General features: G+C 51.1%; 1 pseudogene; it reads left to right on the forward strand.

Annotated features, from left to right (window-relative positions):
- The first annotated feature begins 1609 nt into the window (after nucleotides 1-1609).
- On the forward strand, nucleotides 1610-17110 carry LOC104336594 (uncharacterized; annotated as a pseudogene).
- Nucleotides 17111-22063: the final 4953 nt, after the last annotated feature.

The following is a 22063-nucleotide window of genomic DNA, read 5'->3' on the forward strand; positions in this document are numbered from 1 at the left end:
CATCCTGTTCCTGTGGTTGAGGGGGAGGCTTACACAAGTCAGTTAGATCTTGTTCTGGCGCCTGGTGAATTTTGTTAGCTTTAGTACATCTTTGCCCAATGCTACATGCCGAACAACACCGCTTCAGTTTACTCTGAGTTCTTTATTATTTTCTCACTCAAGTGCGAGTACCATGGAGTCCTGTGGTGGTATCATTCCGCAGTCCCTTTGCCACTCCGGATGGTTTCAGAGGGTGAAGAACATATCTGCATATGGACCTCATCCCATTTTCCTTCTCTCCTCAAAAACAGCATTAGCTGCAAAAGGGTATTATAGTCTATTGACCCGTTTAATGGCCACTTGGCCCCATCTTCCAATTTATATAGAGGCCACCATTGATTGCAATATTTGATAAGGGTCCTTTTACTCTCTATGCCTCCAGTCCCAACAATGTCTGTGAGCAAGTACACAGCCTAAAGGACTCTTTTTCAAAATTCCTCTCTGAGTGTTACTCATTTCGTGACTTATTGCCCCTTTAACTCGCCTTTTGCTATTCTTTTAATAAGTTTCCACGCGAATTGTTTCTTACAATTCGTTACAGTTTCCTCCCAATCTTTCTCCCACACATCCCAAATTTCCAGAATCAAATTTTCCCTTCCGCACATCAGCTTCACTACCTCAATTTCTTGGTGAGTTCTTTCCCAACTATAAAACCTTGGGGTACGGGGAAGGCACTTAGGACACTAGGCTCCTCACCTACTAGATACACAGCACCACTTTTTATCACAAGATTTACACTTCAACAGGACCGAAGTTTGGGGCCAGTTCTTATATAATCTAGGAGCTAGCCTATGTGTGAAGCAGGGAATTATTTCTGCTTGCCCACGAACCCCAGGATTTATAAGGATTTCTGGAGGTTGTTCCCAATCTAAGGCCACCTTCCACCCTGCGGGAGTCACATACGCCCTTTTCAAATAAAATCTTTCTTCTCCCCTTTGTATCCAATCCTCGCCTTCATTTAAATACTCCCAAGGTTCGAGCCCAAACCACCTAAGGAGTGATCTCCTTTGCTCTGCCAGTTTAATAATTAGCCAGTTCCTGTTCCCTGTCACTTAGGAGAGGGGTTAGGCACGATGGCAGCCCAATTTGCATGTTAAAAGATTTACAAGCTTTATAATCATTCCAGGTGCTTTGTCCGTCTCTGGCCGTGCTCCTCGCGGAGTTACGGAACCGCAGATCAGGACTCCCACTCACTTCACAGCAATGCTGTATCTCAACCACACATAGACACGCACAAAGACAAAACTTCTAGCATAAAATCCCCGGGCATTCAAATTATAACATTATCACTTCAGTTAACATTCATACAAAAACCACCCGAACGCAGTTACAGTTACCATTTGTACAAAAACCATCCGAACGCAATTTCACGGAGGTCCGCTTACCCTTCTCCTGCTTCTTCTATACCAAACATTAGCAGGTCCATCCTGGCTCCTGACACTGGGATACAGCGGTAACCTCGGGTTTGCTCGATCTACCTTCAAGATCGCTAGCGGCCGCTCTATCGGTCAGCAAACCCCCCTTCCTTACCAGGGCACCCTTTCCCCACGCGGAATATGCTGCACGCCAGATGTCTCAGTGCGATTTACCAGCAGTCCTGGCCAAGCGTACGACTTACAGGCCCTTCCCTACAAAACATACTGTTCATATCCACGGCTTCAGGAGGTTGTTGTCTGCTCCCCGGGTGAGCGGCTGGCAGCCGAGGCTCCTCCGAGGAAAGTGCCCGGGGCGCGCCTAGGAGCATCTGCTCCGCAGTCGCTCCCACAGTCCAGCAGAGAATTCCTGGCTGGCTCGCCAAAGCTGATGTGCAGAAAACAGACTCCACAATCTGTAAGATTGTAAAGTAGGTATGTTTATTCGGCGCCGGGTGGCACGGGGGGTAGTCCCACCAAAGTCGTGTGCGCCGAGCAGCAACTTGGCTCTTCAACTTATACAATCAAGTATTACATATGCGTTAGATTTACCAATATGCCTACACATAAGCATAACCTATCCCCATTTCATATTAAAATCAGTGACCTGAAAAGGTCCCTTTCCATCCTAAATTCTTCTGCGATTCAGTAGGTGAGCTACTCAGCAGAGCCCCAGTTTGGGTTGAGAATCAAGCCCTGACATCCCGAACACAGCGCAGGCGCTTTGCTCTTTGTTTTTACCTGAACAACATCTCCTGTGCTTGGGTCAGAATCTCCCAGCAGAGCACTTGGCACCACAGGCACCTTCTGCCACCTTTCTTGCTCTGCTGCTCTTTTCTCCTCTGCCTGAGAGAGAAGTTGCCTGTGGTGTGAAAGGCGTCTGTGTGCTGTGTTGCATATGTTGAAAGCTGAGGTGGGAGAAGCACAACTCCTGTTCTGATCCAGGAACTTGCGGTGTGTGCTTGTTCCCAGGGCAGCAGTTCTTGAAATGTTGCTGATGAAATGTTTCCTGGATGGGATGTTAGTCTGTGGCCCCAAAGCTGTTAACCCACAGTGCTTGACGGTTCAGCTTTCAGCTGAAAGTTACGTATAGAGCTGTTTCCCCTGCATATATGGGGCTGTCTTTGTGGAGTGTGGTTTACTGGATCAGCAAGGTGGGGTCTTTGCTACAGGTCTTACACAGGGTGTAGGACAAGGACAGGGCGAGGCTTAACAAGAACGTGAGGGCTGTGGTAGGTACAGCATTGCAAGGGAAAAGGCCCTGGAAACGTAGAGAGGAGAGTGGAGGAAGAGGGGTGGCCAGGACAAGGACAGAGAAAAGTGGTGCATCCAGTGATCAGGCAGCATGAAGGGGAGGCAGGACATTTGCTGTGGGCATCCCCAGAGCTCAAAATGAGGGGGGAACCAAAACTGTAGATGCAGATGGAAGGCTCAAAGCAAGGAGAAGCAGATGGGTTTGCTGTGACAGAGTGGTCTTGCTTAATCCTAGAAAGCACTTTTACTGCCTCTCAGTTTGACAAGCAAGTCAGCATTGAAGGAGTTGGAAAATCACAGGGATGCTGCTTGTGGGCAGCAGTTGTTGAGCGACCTCCTTGCTGCTTCTCCCGTTCCAAGGTGTGAGGATCTGGCAGAAGCGAACACTCTTCTGCAGGAGCACCTCCATCAAGCGAGTGTGGTCAACTCAGCCCTCCAAGAAGATGTTGGGAATCTGGTGTCAGATTGGATGAGGGCCCAGGAGGAGCTGGAACTGAAGAAAAGTGAATGGCACACTGACCGTGAGGTAAGGACAGGCTACGGCAGCGTCAGACGTGATGCTAGAGTGGAGTGGGAATGCATTGTATTTCTGGCATAGAGGGCTTGCCGTGTGCGAGTTGTGGCTCTGTTGAGGATGTGTCGGTGTTGAGTAGCAGCAGAGAGGGGTGTGAGATGGAGGAGTGTCAGCAAATCGTGGTGAGGGAAGATGCCTACCTGCTGTGACCGTGCTGCTCAGTGTTAAAGGCGAGTGCTTGCTGTTGCTGGGCACTGCAGGGCAGTCACACATGAACGCTTGTCTTTTTAAGTGCTGCTAAATCTGTTTCCACAGCAGTGGAGACCAGAGAGGTCTGTGTGTTTTCCTATTCAGAGTAGCCAACAGGAGAACAAGACAGGCCTCCCTCACCAACAGCCTGTTGCAAGGAAATCTGACGCTGATCTTGGAGGGGCTTGCTTTTTGTCTTCCTCCACCGAGAGTGCAGGACACCTCTGCTAGGCGAGATGGTGGATCAGGATCAGTTTGCTTTGATGATAGCCACTCCTGCAGGAGAAGCGTGGATGTCCCCTGCTTTGAAGTCAGGTGGCAGGTCTGCAGACGGTGCTTCTGTGGGGCCTGTTCTGTCCTTGGTGCCCCTGGGCAGTTGTTGAAGGAGACCTGGTGATGGTGGTTGCGCTCTTTCCTATCTTGTACAGCGACAGCAAAGGCTAAATTGGCATTTTTTTTTGTCTTTGCATGTTTAGCTTCATGACAGCTACGTCAGGGGTGAACATAACTGTTTGCTCAGCCTCTGGCATCAGGTGCTAGCCTTGCGCTGTCATTGCCTGGAAATGAAGACTGCCACTGACCGGTGAGTAGAAGTGAAGGCTGGATCTCTTGCAGAAAAAAATGTAGCTTCCCTTCCCACCCGCTTTTTGAGCCTTGGTGTTATGGTCGTTGTGGCTAAAAATCCAATTTCTCCTTCGGTAGTCTGAAGCAATGCCATTAAGCATGCTTTAGGCTATTTTCAGAATCCTTTTGTTTGATGCTGGTTTCACATAAACCTGAGGGGCTCAGTCTGTGAGCGGTGCAGAGGCCCTGAACAGATGAACTTGACTATGGTGATCTTTGGGCACATTAACACAGACACAGGCGTACGTGCACACATTGGAAGAGACTCACTAAGGCTATGCATGCTGTGTGTGGAGCGGGCCCTTTTGTAGAGTGATTAAGATCTGCCTCAAATGTCACTGGGTTTCTCTCCCCACAGCTCTTGATGGAAATATCATTCATGAATATACATATATGTTGTGGGTTTGCCTCAATTTGCAGTAAAGAACCTACACAGTTACTCTCTCACTTCTCCTCCCTCCCTGGTGGGATGGGAAAAAATTTGGGTTGGGTTGGAATGAGAACGGTTTAACAGAATGGCAAATGGAGGAGAAAACAGCAATCAACAATACTGATAAAAAGCATGTACGACATGCAGTGTTCTCACCACCCAGTGCTCAGCTCACTCCTGAGTAGCAAAAGCCCCTCCTTGAGCCAGCTCCCCACTTAAATACTGCGCATGACATCGCATTGTATAGAATACCCCATTTGGTTGGCTGTTTGGGTCAGTCCAGCCAGCTCCTTGTGAAAACTAACTCTATCCCAGCTGAAGCCAGGACTATATATATATGTATATGTATATATTTTTTTTCCCTTCTCATTTCCAGCTTACATTTATTCTGGTCAGTTTGCATCTGCTTATTCCCCTACCAACATGGCTGAGAGAAAGAATAGCTTCTCTACCCTGTTGCTGCATTTATCCAATGTATCTTGCTTAGTTTGATACCTCCTTTTTGTGATTGTTTTCTTGTTCTTGGGCTCTCTGAGGTTCCTTTCTCACAGCTGCCTTCTATACAATGAAAAAGAGTGTGGCCATAAAAGTACCTTCTTCTAGTGTCAACTTCAAACTCTGGGTTACTGTCAACCATTTGCCTTCTTTGATTCTGAGCATTCCTAAATGTGTAGAGTGTGCCTGACCTCCTGGTTAATTCTTGAAGCCTTCTGGCTGTTGCATACAATTCTTCTCGTCTCAGAGGAGAACATAGACTCATTCCTCAGCCATCAAAGAGACCCACTGCTCAGCTATCGCGATGTGTCCCGATCCCAAAGTGTCAGACGAATGGTCATCCCCAGTGAAGATGTCACCTTTCCTGCCAGCTTTTACCATTGCACAATTACGTGCTTCAAAAGTGAATCAGCTGATAAAGATGATGATGTGAACATTAGCGCGTTCTTTATTATTCTGCAGAGATTTGTCCGAGCCGAAGGCAGAGCAAATGAGGCTTTCTGGATCTCTGCTTGTAAGCTACTCCCGCCTAAACTCTGGCATACAGCTCTGGGAGTCCGTCACTGCACGTAGACCTGTCTCGAATGATGAGGCACAGCCACAAGTGGAGCAGGACATAAGCCCGAAGACTTGGGAAATGATGTGCTTACAAGTCATGGGGGACCTGGAGAAGACAGAGTTTCTGCACAGGTAAATGTGCTTTAGATTTTGCTATTACCAACATTCTCTTTTGTGGGTGCTTCTTGGATTCCTAGATCAGCTGTGTCCACATGTAAAACACACCCGTTCTCCACAGCCTTGTTTCTGTCCCTAGTCAAACTATTGCCTTCAACAGAATGAGTAGAAAGAACCATCTGACTGGCAGAAGCTCTTCTGAGTAAGACAAGACTGGAAAAGAGATTGCATATTACAGAGTTTTTGTGGTTATCTGATTCTTGGTGAGAACTTGAGACCAGCACAAAGAGAGATCTGTCTCTTGTGTAGCCCCAGGGCTGTGCTAAAGGAGCTGGGAGAAATTTGCACAGGACCATCATAAGCAAAGTAGCACCCCTGTGCTGATGTTTCCTTGCAAGAGTGAGCGCAGAAGGCCTCTGGGGCAACATCACCACTCGTAGTAACCTGAATTGTCCTGTGATCCTATGATTATTGGATTGGAAATTGATACACATCTCCCTCCCAAACAGATTGCAAGCTCTTGCATCGTTTCTCTGCTGCAGGCCAAAGAAATTGTGGGAATCGCAGTGTGGACTTTAAAAGCCTGTCTTAGCCAAAGAAGAACTTTTGGACAGTGTTGTATCCAGCGCACGAAAGAGGAGAGAGAGAACTAACGGGCAGGAAGCTGTTAGCTACCTGAAGGGAGGTTGCAGCAAGGTGCGTGTCGGCCTCTTTTCCCAAGTAACAAGTGATAGGATGAGAGGAGATGGCCTTGAGTTGTGCCAGGGGAGGTTTAGGTTGGATGTTAGGAAAAATTTCTTCCCCAAAAGGGTTATCAAGTGTTGGAACAGGCTGCCCAGGGAAGTGGTTGAGGCACCATGCCTGGAGGTGTTTAAAAGACGTATAGACATGGTGCTCAGGGACATGAGTGAGTGGTGGACTTGGCAGTGTTAGGTTTACAGTTGGACTCGGTGATCCTAAAGGTCTTTTTCAACCTCAGGGGTCTATGATTCTCTACTCTTGGTTTTGCAAATGAGAATGTTTTTACATGAAAACCTTGTTTGTCTTTCCCCTTCTCACAGACTGAAGGACTTAGCTGCACTTGAAAGAAAACATTACTCCTTCCAGACTGAGCTGGTAGTCACAAGGGAGACACTGGAGGGATCGCACCTCCAGAGCGATCTGCTGAAGCAAGAGAAACATCAGCTTGCCCCAGCACTGGAAAAGGTATGGTCACCTCCTTCCTAGGCAGCACTTGTGGGAGAGGGAGCCGTGAGGGCAGGACCACTACAGACGCCGTTTCTGGCAGCAGAAGGCAGGGACAACGTTGGTGTCCTACTCTGACATGTGGCTAAAGAAGCAAATAGCATAGGTCTTCACCCTTTTTCCGAGACAAAAACAAACGGGGATGCATGTTTCTATTTACGCTTTTTTGTGGTGAAGCTTGCAACTTTCAAAACTCCATTTGTTCGAGACTAGAGAGCGGGACAAAGTTCCAAGTCAAAGTCTGCTGTCTTGTACTGCTAAGAATGGGAATGACACCTTGCAATTGTTGAAGTTGTATTTTAAGACTTACACGCAGCAGCTTTGACTTGCTAGAGCCTCTTTAGGCCTTGAGGAAGAGGATGAGCAATAGCTGATCCCACAAGACTGTTTCCTCTGGACTAGCTGATTTTGGTACAGTGGAGAAAGAGCTTGGGAGAATCGCATCACTGGAGGAGACAAGGGAGTTTGCCATCACTGCACTGTCAGTTTCATAATGTACTATCTTGGGTATTATGGGATAGCTTTGAGAGGAGAAGCGTTTGTGTCTGATGGTCTGTGGTCTGTTCGACAGTCTTAGTTTTGGAGTACGTGGTATGTTTAGCAAATACCCAGCAGAGGTGTTACACTGAAGAAAAAAACTGAAAAATCACAGTTAATCTTCAAACTTGAATGCCAGCGAGATATATTAGACAACTTCCTTGTGCCAGACAAGTAAACGGTATTGTTGCCATGACCTACTGTACAGAGTCCAGGAGCTCTTTCTCTTCCAGCTGACTGAGAAGCGGCACTGGGTGGCTCTGCCCAGAGTTCCAGAGAAAGGGCTCTAATTGCATTTTGTCCCGCTTTCAGGTTTACCACCAACAAGGGTCAGCTGGCAGTGCTTGGGAGCAGCTGTGCCAGGAGTCCTCTCGCCAAGGGCATGCACTGGCCAAGGTGTCCAAAGAGAAGGAGATGCTGGTGCAGGAGAAGGCTGCCCTAGAGCTGCGACTGGCAGCCATGGAGCGGGACAGGCAAGGCCTTTCCGAGCAGCTGGCAGAAGCCAGGTAAAGGCAGGGAGGAGACCCCAGGCAGGACGTGATTTAATGTCTGTAATGATAAGGTGGTAATCGTTACACGAGGATTTATGGCATCCTGAGTGCTTTTCAGATGTTTGTACCTTCCATGGAGAGAAAATGGAAGAGTCTTGAGCAAAAAACCCCCAGTATACTGTGATTTGGTATACTGTTACTTTTCTGACAGCTAAAGCTATCAGAGCTCTCCTGAGCCTTGGGCTTGTCTTTAAGCTCACTTGCACATTCCCGTTGGAAGTCCAGAGCTAGCCAATATAATTCCTCAGTATCTGGTACCTTGGCTGTGCATTGAGGAATAACTAAACCGTGCAGACATGTACTGAAACCTGAAGCTTCTCTCTGGCTTTCACTTCTTGTTCTGTGCATTTGAACATAGATCTTGCCTTATCAAGTAGTTTGACACGAGATCTTCAGAATTCAAGGCTGTCGCATATGGACACTGTGAGTAGGACACTGGCATTTTGCGTGAAGATTGAGGCTCCTGCTGAAAATCTTGAGGGCCTTCTGTTTCTAAGCTAACTCTTGTTAGCTGTGGTGCTGGACCTAGAGTTGGTTACCCCAGCCGCAGGGAAGTGTCTTGTGACTTCTCGCCAGTCTTTGGGACTTCTTGCCCATCACTGGTGTTGGGGTCCTGTACTGCTTACCACATGCTCTTTAGAGACAGATGTTGTGGTGATGTTAGACGGTGAAAGAACAAGATTCTGTCCTCCTGCTGTATCAGGTTTCTAAGATCAAATGCGACAAGTTCTGCTTTTCCAAAAAGCCCCAAGAAACAACTTAACTTGTCGAGATATTTGTCCTCCTCTTAGATGTGTTTTTAGAAGACTCCTGAACTTGCGGACCTGTAAAAGCGGTGTTTTAGAGACTGTTTGTTGTGCTCTTGACTTCTGTGCTTTACCACTGTTTTGACTCTGTCTCTTGAGAGCTGCTGCTTCTTCTGAGCTCCAGCTTCTCTTATTTAATCTTGCTGATTTATGTTTTGTCGCTTACTGGGCTGTAGCAACTCTTCTTGCAGGATATTGTTCTCAAAAGCCTTTTGTTGTCACACTTTGGAACTCTGTCTTTTCTGTTTGGTTTTAGAGCCTGACTTTGACTTATCCTTAAAATGGAGCATATTTACTTTGGCCTGCCAGAGGCCGGCATAATCAGAAATAGGTGCTTGATCTCCTTCTTGAAGATACATCCTCCATTGCCCATCCAGGTTGTGAAATCCTGCCGTTGTGTGTTTGATTGCTGTTCCACTCGGGTGCCCCTTTACCCTGAAGAACATTGTCCTGACGGCATCCCTGTACCAGTGAGGCAGTGTTGTGTGCTGTAGGAACCTGGCGCACAGACACTGTGTGAGGTAGGGAGATAACTGCAGCTCCTGGTACCAAAATCCCATGTGACATACGCAGCAGTTGCTTGATGTCTGTGGATGTAACAGTTTGCCCCTGCAGGACTACAGCTTCCATTCTAAGAAGCGACAAGCCATTTGGGCTACTGCCTACTTAGTTACCAACGCTTGAAGAAAAGTAGCAAGTTTTTCCTCTTGAACTTCCAACAGTTTAAACTGAAGGATGCCTGTCTCTGTTTTCAGGTAGTCCTTGTTCAGCTGAAGTCGAGTTCAGATTTCTTACGGACGCTGCTACAAGCATGAGACTTTACTATATCATCTGATGCATTTCTTTAGTCCCTTTGAAATACAGGAGTCTGGAAAATTCCCTACCTATATGAGCAGCATTTAAAAGTCACGAGTCAGCCAGGGAAATGCTCTTATTCTGTCCCCCTGCAGAGCAACTTGGAAATGCTGATGCGATAAGGGCTGTGAGCAGAGGCTGGTCATTTGCTTGCTGGCACAGACTTTGTGGGCACAGCTACCCATGTGTTGTAGATCAGACAACAGCAATTTAGGATTAGCTCTTGAGGTAAAATTTGCCTGGGCTTTCTGTGTTATGCTAGGTGAGAAGGAAAGCCTGGGCATTGCCTCGAAGGGGCCTGCATTGCTATTCGAAGTGGCAGAAATGCGCTTTCTGAATATACGAGTTCCCATGCAAACCATTTTCTGTATTCAGGGGTAGGGCTCTTGAGCCACTGCTTACTGGAATAACGCCCTGTGGGTCTGAGAGGCAAGAAACTTATTTCTCTCCACATTTGCAACTTGCAGCTCAGTGAAGGAGACCCTGGAATCCAGCCGGTTTGAGGCTCAGCAGCACCTGTCTCAGCTGGAGATGGCCAGGAGTCAGCTTGAAATCCAGCTTGGCACAGTCACGCAGGCCAAGGTGGCCATACAAGGTGAGAGCATCATGTGCGTTGTTTCTGGTGATCCCCTGCCTAGGCAAGGTGGCATAAAACCAGCTCTCTGTCCGCAGTGCTTCTGAGGAGTGAAGGGGCTGGAGACAGATCCCTCCTACACCGAAATTCAAAATGGCTTGAGGTCAGTAAAGTCGGAACCACTGTCTGTGTAGACTCTGAATGTTGGCATTGGTCGTGTTTGCAGGGGAAGTGAAGCACCTTCGGTGTGAGCTGGAAGCAGAGAGATCTCTTGTGAGGCAGGAACGGGAGGACACGGCACAACAGCTCTTGCGGACAAGACAGCAGTATGACAGTGCCCTCAGCCTTCAGAAAACCAATCATCAAGCGGCAATAAACATGCTCCTGCAAGACCTGGTAGGAAACAATGTGCTTTTGAATTCTTCAAGCAAGCTTTGTGGGCTGGCTTTAGAAGAAGAACAGCCTGAGCGGGTGAAATGACAGCAGTCACCCGCCAGAGGCCACACGTTGCCAGGCCAGGCAGCAGAGCCAGCGGCTCGTACTTGCAGGCCATGAAGACCCATGGGCTGTGCTGGGACAGTAAATACAGCCACAGATTTGGTGTGGGCCTAAGACGAGTTCAACAGGAGGTTGGGTGGTCCCCACCCAAAGCACAGCAGCAAAGGGGTAGGATCCCAGCAGACTCCCGTCTGCCGTGAAGCAGACTCCTCGCATTCCTGCCAGCTGCAGTCAGGGGAACTTTGTTCCTTTCTCTCTGTCCTTTCAGGGTTGACAGAGGTGTTATCTTTGGGCTTGAGGCGTATGGAACAGGCCCCTTGTTCCTGGGACTTCAGTTCGTGGCCTGTCTTGTGACTGGGGCATCAGGGCACTGGGCTCTTTCTCACCCTGCAGTCCATCTGCATTTTTTAATTGATGAGGATGGAGCTGAGCTTTGCAGGCAGAGACTCAGAGAAATCCTGAGGCGAGGGGTGCTAGGAAACAGGCAGCCATCAGACAGGGGAAGATGACATCTCCTTTTCTTCCACCTGCTGACTCTCATTATAAGTTCCTTGGTAGGACCTGACTTACGGAGGGCACAAAGGCACCACTGGGCACTGCTGAGATGGGGGTTTCCAGAAGGGATGAAGCTTCACATTTTTTTGAGCAGCCTTGCTGGGACTCCATCGTGAAGTCTCTTCCTCCCCTCCTCAGGCAAGTGAGTGGGAAGGGCACCGTTCAGAGCTGCAGCAGCTGCTGGAGCAATGGGAGAAGGAGAAGGCAGAGGCAGAAAGGGAGCATGAGAAGCAGCTGTTTGAGATGAAGCAGGAAGTTGCTGCCGTGCAAGCTCAGCAAGAAGAGGAACGAACTCGAGTAGAAAATGCCAAGCAGGAGGTAAAGACTGTGAAAGGAGAGCTGGTGTGGTGCCTTTCCTCTTCTGGGCTCCACCTCGGCAGTGCTTCTCTGGACACTGTCCATCTGGGTAGAAGTGTCTCTCAGATGCCCCTCTGCAAACAGGAGCAGTGCCTTAGCAACCCGGAGAGCTTTGTGCCGTGAGGGACAGGGGTGCTAATGCGAGAGGCTGCCAGAGCGTAGGCTGAAGAAGGGCAGGAGGCGCGTGGCAGGCCTGAAGAGAACGTGAGCACCATTGCTGTGTCTCCTGGTGAGCGAGCTGACAAAGGAAGCCACCTGCACAGCAAGGACAGAGCTGTGGGAGAAGGCTGGGTCCTGGGATGCTCAGCAGGTGCTAAAGTCACTATCAAAAGACAAACAGGCCACAGCAGGAGAAATGGGATACCCTCACCAGCAAGGCGAGGCCCTTGAGAGATGCCACACGTTTTCCTGTTAGATGACTAGGAGTTTGTTGAAGCTTCACTCACGGGTGTATCATGTTTATACTGCCAGTCTCACTTAGGAGACTGTGCCTCCAAGTGGGCAGATCCTGCCCTAGGAGAGCAGCATCAGCGTAGTGCTTGGAGGACGTGTGAGCCCGTCAGTCCTTGAGTCTTACCAAGATTGGTTGTATGGGAAGTCAGATTGGCTGTATGGGAAGTCTAAATGCGTCTTCTCTTTATTCCTGTGCAGGTCCTGCTAGAAAAGGAGCGTGAGAAGAATGCTTTATTAGAGATGCTACTCCAGACTCGGGGAGAGGTAACAGAAGTCTGCCAGCAGCTAAAGCAGCTCAGGCGGGAGGTGGCAGAGCAGCGAGAGCATGGGCAGGTAAGGTCTGGATGTGGAAAAAGGGCTGAGAAGACAAAGTCCGCTGATAATAGAAAGCTGTTCAACATTGCCCATCTGAGCACAGACAGTGGCGAAAAAATAGAGAAATTTGGGAAACAAAAGCACTGACTCAGATAAATAGGTACGCCTGCAGGGGGGAAACTAGTGGAAGACAGGATGACAGACCACGGTCTGACCCTTACTCCCTCAAGAGGGGACAAGTGGGGTTCTAGAGGATGGTACCATGAAAACTCTACACAGTAGAGGTCCAAAAAACCCACCCCAAACCAGGAAATCAAATGTTGGGGTTGTTCTCTCCTGCCTTCCTTGCTAACGGAGAGAACATGATCGCGCCACTGCCTATATCATGCTCAGTCTGGACTTTAAATCCTGGCTGCAGTTCTGGTGGATGCTCCCCAAAAGAATTCACCAGAGCTCGAAGAGGTTCAGAGAAGGGCAACAAGGAAGATGGGATGGGCTGAGGAAGCTGGGAAGACACAGCCTAAAGAGTGGCACAGGAGAGATCCACAACATCCCGAGAGGGAGGGAGAGAAGGGGCAGCCCTTGACTGGCACTGAAGCAGGAGGTCAAATCTAGTACAAAAAGCAAACCTGTTGAGATGGAATGACTGAATCTTTTTCTTGCTGTTTTGCAGCATGAACAGGACAGACTGGAAGCAGTGAAAGAAAAACTGGTATGGGAGATAAACCTTCTCCAGGAATCGGTCACAGCCTCCGAAACCTGAGCAAATACAGCAAAAGAGATGAATCACTGCCTGGAACAAGAACTTCAGACAACGGTGTCTATCATAAAAATTAAAAATTTGGAAGTGGAAATGCAGTGGGAGAAAATCCAGATGCTCCAGAAAAAGGCAGCACAGGCAAAAGATCTGCAGGAGACTCTCCCTCGTCTGAATGCCGTCCTGTCGGAGTGGGAGGGACAGAGGAAGTTGTACCAGGACCAGATGAGAATGCTGGAAAAGCAGAAAGAAATGCATCAATCTACTCTCAACTAGGCTATTAAGGACATAGCAGAGAAAAAACAGAAGATGGAATCCCAGCAAGAACAGATCCGGGACCTGGAGAAGCAGCAAGAAGAACAAAGGATTGCTGTAAGCAAAATGAGCACAGTGCTGGAGGACAGAGACCAGGAGATCAGATCCCAGCAAGAACAGATCCGAGCCCTGGAGCAGCAGCGAGAAATGGATAGGACTGCTGTCAGCAAGATGAGCAAAGTGCTGGAGGAGAGAGACCAGGAGATCAAATTCCATGAGGGGAAAATAATAATGCTAGAACAACATAGTGCATCACAGGTGAGAAATCTGCGGGTGGATCTTGATCATCTGAAAAGAGAACTGGAAATCGAGACAGAACAGGTGAAATCTCTGCACACAAGCCTTGAACACCTGCTGGCAGTTCTTAAGGACAGAGAGCGAGAGTGTGGTTCTCAAAGGGAGCAGTTAAGACTCTTGCAGCAGCACAAGGAAGAGCAAGAGGGGGACCTGCAAGAGCTTCAGGGTAAAGTAGAAAAGATGACCCTTTCTTTGTCTGAAAAAGATCAAGAGCTTGAGTCACAACAAAAGCAAATCCAGGAAGCTGATGAAGTCATGCAAATGCAGGTGAGGACTGTCTGTCACCAACCCGAGCAGACCCTAGAAACCTTAAAAGAAAAGGACAGACTCATAGACCTCCAAAAGCAACAGGCAAGGAGCTATGAGGAGAAAACAGAAGAACAGAGGAATGTCTTACAGAAAGACCTGGAATACTCTATGGCAATACTGAAAGAAAAGGACTTCATGATTGAATCTCAGAAGGAAGTGATTGAGAGCTTCCAAAAACAAGACCGAGACTCTGAACAGCAGAAGAAAATTCTGCAACATCTAAGGCGCTAAAGGAAAAAGAGCAAGAAATTTTATCCCTCAGAAAGCACTGTGAGGCAGGCAAGGAAAAGGAGGAAAAGCATGAAGCGGAGCAAAGAAATCTCCAAGCACAAAACAGACTCTGAAGGAAAGACAGAAGAAGATAGGGGTTCTGGAGAAGGCTATCTCTAAGCTTCAACAGCAAAAGGAGGCGGCAGCGATGCAGACTAAAGCTATACTGCAACAGCTTGAATACACTGAATCTTCTCTAGAAGCTAGAGATCAAGAGATAGCATCTTTTCAAGAGCATGTTCAGAACCTTTGAGAGCAGAAGGAGTTAGAAGGCAAGCAGGCCAAGAGACTAGAGCAGGATCCAGACAAAGCGAGCCAAATAGCAAAGGAGAACCGTTTGGAGTTGCTCAAGCAGCCAGAGCAAATGAACGTGTTCCGGCTTCGTGGTGAAAGCATGAGAGTTGCCCTAACGTCATGCCAGAAGCAAGTGAATCTGTTTGAGGAAGAGGTGCGGAAGAGAGACAAAGACAACAGAACTCTTATGCAAAAACTCCAGCCGCAAGAAGCAGAACTGAAGACCTTGCAGAATCTCCAGCTTAGGCTAGCCGAGAAGAGAGAGGGGGTTAGACACCACAGAGAGCAAGAGAAGCTCCTGGAAGAAGCCCTTGATGAGAGGGAACGAGAGACCAAAGCTCAAGGTGAGCAAAAAGAGCTAGAAGAGGAAATCAGGACTCTTTGGGAAGACCTCCAGCATGTCCATCAGACTCCGACCAAGAAGAATGAAGAGATCAAGTACCAGAGAGAGAGAGTCAGGTATTTAGAGGAGACTGACAGGGAGAGAACAAGAGCTGAGGAGGCAGAGTGGGCTCCTGAAACGGTTAGCATCAGCTTTGCGATGGAGAGATGGAGAGGAGACCCTACAGAAACAAATCCGGAGACTCCAGAACTGGGAGGAAGAGGAAGCAGAGAAGAGGAGAGTTTTCCAGGAGAGAGACCGTTCCTTGCAAAGGCAGAAGGAGCTAACCCAAGAACTGGAAGATGAGCGCAAAGCAAAGGGGAAAGAATTGGAGCTTGTGATGATTGTTGTTTTGAGGGAGACTGAAAGCAGAGAAGTCAAATGGAGAGAGAAGGCACAAGCACTGGCTCTTGCCCTTGCCAAGAGTGAAATGGCCCACGGGACTCGGAGGGAAGAAACAGCCATCCCACAGAGTATGGTTTCAGTGAGGGACACGGACTGGTGTCAGGTAGGCAGCGTGACTGACCGTCAGCCAACGAAAAGGTCTATAAAGGAGTCTGGTGATGTTCCCGTCAAGAGATGGGAATGTATTTTCCCACAAATAGTTGACCTGCTTGGCCCTAAAGCTGTGACTGCCGCCAGCAGGCTTGCCTGTCTGTGTGCTCCGGCCAGAGACCATCCACCTGCTGGAATGTTTTCTGCCAGGCCCAGAACTACAGAAAGAACTACGGAGCTTGCTGTTGAAATCAAGTCCAAAAAGCGGGGGTGGGTCATTGGTTCTCTCCTACCTAGGTAAGCTTAGCCACCATGGCGTGGTTGGGATTTGGCATGGGAGGGAAAGGGCACAGCTGACCGAACCAATGTGCTAAACTTAGCAGAATTGTATAACGGTGGCTGAACAGCAGCTACACTGATGGTGCTTAGAGGATGCTCTCAGAGGTGTAGGTTTGTGAAGTACAGCTTCTCCAGTGTGTTAAAAATAACGGAATTGGTACCATTGCCAGATCAGGTTAAAGGCTTTGTTGGGCATTTGGGATGTCCTTGTGCCACAGTCCAAAAAGCACGAAGGCAAATTTGTGTGGATTTCTCCAAGGTGATCTGGAGGAGGGACCCTAAAAGGGAGAGTGTTGTTTTGGCCTGTGGACCAGGAGGAGAAGAACAGACTTGGCGCTGTCCGTTCCCGAGTCGGGTCACTGTCCCTGATGTGTTGGTTATGGCCCTTCTCGCCTTTATGTGGCACCAGCTCACCTAATCTCCTCTCTGTCTACCGAGCAGGCTCTTGCAGAAGGGGAGCGGCTGTTGTGGCTCTTGGAGAAGGGGCTCCTGTTGCAGTGGCTGGAAGGTCTGCAGCAAGCAGTTGCAAGGCTGGAAGATGAAAAGATGGAGCTGAAGCAACTCAGTGTTGAGCTCTGGAGGACTCTTGAGCAGGTGAACCAGGCTTTTGCTTCCTCCGCACAGCCTCGCGGTCCCCTGGAGCACAGCACAGTTCCACAGACAGCGCTTTGGAGTCCTCTGCTTGTTTCCTTCCCTCTCCCACATCCCCCTGCGGACACACGCTTTCATATTTTGTCTCTCTTCTGGCACCCCTTTGCCTTCGCAAACGCTCGTTCGCTCCGGTACCGCCCTGCTTGCCCCAGTGTCCCCACACACATACACATTCGGCACTGCTGGGTCAGGAACTGTTTCCTCTTGCTCTTTCTCTTCCATAGTCTACTCCAAGTGCTTTTTGCCCCCAGTGTTGTCTGGTGCAATTAACAGGCTCTGAGCACACATCTCCTTGTTGTGATGTCCAGAGGCCCCTTTGCTCCTTGTCTGGTGGCCGGTTTCTGTGACCCTTTCTCCCACCCAACACGCAGGTGTAATGTGAGCAGAGGAGGCTGAAGAGGTGTTACAGGGGTCGGCTGCTGCCAGACACGTGTGGATTTTCTCTCCCTGACCAGCATAGGGTGCCTGCTTCCAGACAGGTGGGAGCAGAATCTGATGTGGTGGGAGCAGGCTCTGGCCACGCAGAGGGATCACGACCAGTCCCCGTGGCAGCGGCCCTGTAGAAGTCAAGTAGGGAGTGTGGCTCTGGCCAGGCTGGAGACCAAAAGGAAACCCTTGCGCTTTCTTCACAGGAGGAGTCTCCCGTGTGCTGCAGTCACCGCTGAGCTGAGTTGTAGAGCCAGGTGAGCAGCAGGAAAGCTCTCGTGAAAAGTTGCTGTGGCCGCGCTGACGGGCAGAGCTCTGCACGACGCTGCAGCCCGAGTCTGGTGTGGCTGTCGGGGAGGGGGTGCGCCGGGCGGTGGAAATACCCAGCCAGACCCATCTGTTGGCCTCGGCCAGGCAGCGTTGCTCAGCCGGGTCTCGTCCCTGGCGTGCCTCAAGGTCCGGCCTGGTGGGAGAGGGGCTGGGGGAAGTCCAGAACCCTGGAATGGCGTCTGTTAGGTGCACTCCCTTGCCGAGGGAGAGCGTTTCCCTGTTCCCAGCCTGAGGCTGGGGCCTGCGTTCCTGTGTGGAGCACAGCCCTTGGCAGAGCCCGTGTCCCTCTGGAAGCAGAGGCCAAGGGTGCGCCTGCCCTGACGGCCGGTGTCGGTGTTGGGAAGGGAGTGCAGAAGGCAGGGTGCGAGAGAGTGATTACAGAGAAGATTGATTATGACTATAGAGGAGAGTAAAATCATAGAACTAGAACATGGCCTCAACCGTGCGAATACAGGTGTGTTAGGAAACCACAGGGTGCTGGACTGCTGCTCTCAGCTGTGCCCTGTGTAGGCCTTGCCATGGCTGGGTTAAACACCAGCTGACCCAGCGTAAGATCAGAATGAGAAGGTGTAGCACGATCCATGCCATAGGTCAGTAGGTGAAGTTTCAGAAAGAGGAGTAAGTTTAACACAACTTCTTGAAGTGTCTCAAAGCCCTTCTCAGGACTGTACTAAACAGAAGTCACGGAAGAAGATGAAGGACAGACGATGACCCCGAGCCACCCCCGAAACCAAGCGGGGCCTGAAACCACTGAGGGAGAGCTCTGCGGAGACAGAGGAGCAGAGAGCGCTCAGTAAATGACGTCCTCACAGAAACGGAGCGGTTGCTCAGAAGGTGATGCAGGTTCCAGGCTCGATGCAGTAGGTTTTGGGGTGTCCACGGACTGGGGTGGCGAGCGGAGCTTTGCCCCTGACCGAGGTGACGGGGCGGGAGGGCCGCCGCGGCCTCCGCAGCCCCTCGGGCTCGTTCTCCCCCCCGCTCGGCACACCGCGTCCCGCTCACCCACGGGGGGCTCTGCGGGCGGCGAGAGGAGAGCTCGCTCCGCCGCTCCCCGGGTGCCCCGCGGGGGCCCGGCGGCCGTCGAGGCTGGAGGCCGAGGGTGCCGGGAGCTGCACGCGGGCCTGAGCCGGGCCGGCTGCCCCCTCTAGGGGGTCCCTTCTGCCGGCGGCGGGAGGCGTCTGCCGGGCGCGGGGAGTTCCGGGCTGCCTCAGACAAAAGGCGCTCGGCGGGACGGCCCTTCCCCGGCGGGCGCAGGCCGGCGGCCGGTCGGTGGTGGGCAGAGGCTGCGGGGCTCCGCGGGCACGGGCGGGCGGGGCCGGGGGCGGAGCTGGGCGGGGCAGGGGCGATGCAGGCGCGGGGGCGGGGCTGAGGCCGGGGCGGGGGCAGTGCTGGGAGAGGGCGGTGCCTAGGAGGGGCGGGGGCGGGGCAGGTGCAGTGATTGGGACTGGGGGCGGTGTCAGGGGCGGGGCGCTGTCGGGGGCGGGGCGGGCACAGTACCGGGCGTGGCGGGGGCGGAGCCTGGGGCGGGGCGGGCCAGAGCTGGGAGGGGCGGTGGCGGTTTCGTGGGCGGTGTGATGCGGGGGCGGGGCCAAGGCAGGGGCAGTGCTGGGAGAGGGCGGTTCCGGGGGCGGTTCCGGGGGCGGGGGCTGTGCCCGGGACGGGCGCGATGCCGGGGGCGGAGCAGGGCCGGGGGCGGGGCGGGAGCAGAGCTGGGTGCCGGGGGCGGTGCGGCTGCGGCCACCGCGGTTCGGCGCCTTGGCCACGGCCCTGGGCCCCTCCGTCCCTCGCCGGGCGGGGCCGCGGTGGGTGAGCGGGGCGGGGCGGGGCCGGGGGCAGCGGGCGGGCCGAGGCGGGGGGGCACGGCTCTCGTCTCCCCGGCGGCGCCCAGCGGCCTCCTGGCGGCGCTGCCGTTCTGCTGGGAGCCGCGGTCCCGCCTCGCCGGGGAGGGGAAGCGTCCCCGTTTCGTTCTGCTCCGGAGAGAGCAGCTGTCTGCTGCCGGTGCGCGGCGCTCACAGGGCACGGCTGGCCAGCCCGGAGTTCTGACGTCAGAATGCTCTCTTGGGGAGGAACCAGTGGGGTTTGGTCTTGATTATTTTGCCCTTTTTTTTTTTGGGGGGGGGGGGTTTGGGGCCTTTTTGGCAGCTCACACAGAAGTGCCTGTTTGCGAGAACGTCCTCCGCCTGGCCGTGTTTCCCCACACTGCGGCCACGCGAAGCCAAGCGAGCACCAGGGGCATTCTGGAGGAGAACAAGGCAGCCCTGTCTCGTCACATCGTCCCTTCCCGGAGTGCGAGAGAGGAGCCCGGACCGTCGCGGCTGGATCTCTGTCTCTCCCTGGAGGTTCCCCGCAGCCGGCAGCAGAAGGGGCCCCGCAGAGCAGCGCAGCCACTGACACGTCCCCCGCCGCGGGCCCGGCCGGGCTCTGCCTCAAGCAGCGGAGAATTCTCCGACCCGCGGGTACCCCGCCCCCGGCCCCGCCCCCGGCCCCGCCCCTCTCCCAGCACTGCTCACGCCCCGCCCCGGCCCCGCGCCTCCCAGCTCTGCACCCGCCCCCACCCCTCCCAGAACTGTGTCCGACCCGGCCCCGCCCCGGAACAAGCCCCGCCCACCCAAAACTCACGGCCCCGCCTCCGGCCCCGCCCTCTCCCCGCATTGGGGAGCCGGCTTATGCCACGTTTTTACTGTTCTGAAAACACCGGCCAGTTAGTGACACGGCAGGGAACAGGAGAATCTCTGTAAGAATGGCCAAAAACACTTAAAAAAAAAACCCAGCACAAAGGTGTCTTAAGAACAAAGATAAATTCGCAGCATTAAAAATGTCTGAATTTTAAAAACTGCCGTGAGAACACGCCGCTCGGCAAGCATCCGCCCAGCCTCCGCAACGAGGCCCTGGCACGAACACCCGCCCGCTGACAGAGCAGCGTTCGACACCTCGGAACACGAGCCACAGCTCGCTCCGTCGTCAGCGCCGACGTGCGGCGCCACGCACCTTGTCGTTCAGCACGCCGACAGCAGCTGAAATCCCAGTTCAGAGCAGGCACACAGGGAGGGAACCACAGCTCAGCGCACCCTGAGCAAAGCCGTCTACAAGCAGTGTGCTCAGCCCTGGTTTATCTTTACGAGACAGCCTTCCCAGGGGTTTTATGCAAGACCAGAGTCCAGGTGTTCATTTATTTCAGACTCCAAACCCTCAGCCCGGCAAACAGCACAACTGACTTTTCTGTCCTGCCCCACAGCAGTGCTGGGACTTGCAGAGGACGCTGCAGATTCAGCTCTGGTTTTCATAGCTGTGTGTGTACTTAAAGGGACATCAGCACGCCCTGCTTCAATGAAACAGTTTTCACAGGCACTTTTGTCTTCCATTTTCAGCCACTGCTGCATTGTACTGGTACGTTCTGGGCTTTTTTTTATTAGAGATTGATTATAAAGAAGATCAATTATAGAATAGAATAAAATCGTAGAACTAGAACATAGATTCAATTGTGTGAACACAGCTGTGCTAAGGAACCATACAATCGGTTTGTTGCAGTTGGGATAGAAACCAACTGTACGGAATGTACCAAACAGAAATCACAGAAGAAGATGAAGGACAGACAATGACTCCGAGATGACCCTGAAACCAGCGAGGGAGAATTCTATGAAGACAGAAGAATAGAAAGAACTTAATAAATGACGTACTTAAAGGAATGGAACGGTTGCTTAGAAACTTATGAAGATTCTAGACTTGATGTAATCGGTTTAATAAATATATATAAACTGGTCTAGCGAGTTAAGCTTTGCCACTCACTGAGGTGACGGCCCAACTCTGAGTTGTGAATAAAGCAATACCTAGTGTTACACACTCGTGTGAGAATAAAATCTTTAACAGAATTTGGCGACCCAGGTGGGGCATTAGGACACAGGAGACGGATACTCAGGATCTTTTCTGGGAACACCCGAGACCAACGCTCAAAGTGCCGGCACAAAACAAAAGGTCTAGGTGAGTCCAAGAGCTTTTGGTCTTGAGTGTGTTCAGACTGATTACTGAGATTTTCTCTAGTGTTTAAATTTTGCTTGAATTATTTGATACGAGAACTACACCCAGCATTGAAAGGGGGACGCCCCTTGCTGAGGTTTAAAAAATTGGAGTAAGATTCCATTGTCTCAGACTTTGCAGAAAATGAAATTGATATTATTATGTCAAGAGGAATGGCCATTTCTCACCAGAACTAGAGGAGGGGGACCTATGGATGTGTGGCTCCCTAAGGGAACTTTTAAGATACATAAGTTAAATTTTTTGTGAATAATTCTAGAAGATGCAGGAACTCAAGACATTGGTTATTGGTATATTTGGTATAATTGGGCCCAACAAAGAAGGAAACCTGCAGGTAATCATAATAACAGGTCAATTGTCACCCTCTGCTCCCTTTGCTCCCTCTGCTCCGGAGGCAGACGATGATAATTCTACCTCAAAAGGGATTGGAATGTATCCCATGAAATTGGATTACATTCCAAACCCTAGGGCTGGACCAGGATCCCCGCCAGAGGTCCCTGCAACCCAAGCCGTGGTAAGACATGAACCTTGGAAACCAGGAGATTTAGTAGCTTGGCAAGCAAAAATGCTGAGACTATGAGATGATGCAGAAAAATGTGCTCAGTTCATATCTGGCATCATAACTGATTATTTTCCTAATTGGAGTGATGTAAGAACTCTCCTCCGAGAATTATTCCAACTAGAGGAAAGAGAAAAATTTTTACAAAAAGATAGGGAAATTGCTCAGA

This window comes from Opisthocomus hoazin, chromosome Z (genome assembly GCF_030867145.1).
Source record: "Opisthocomus hoazin isolate bOpiHoa1 chromosome Z, bOpiHoa1.hap1, whole genome shotgun sequence".
In the NCBI taxonomy this organism is placed as follows: Eukaryota; Metazoa; Chordata; class Aves; order Opisthocomiformes; family Opisthocomidae; genus Opisthocomus; species Opisthocomus hoazin.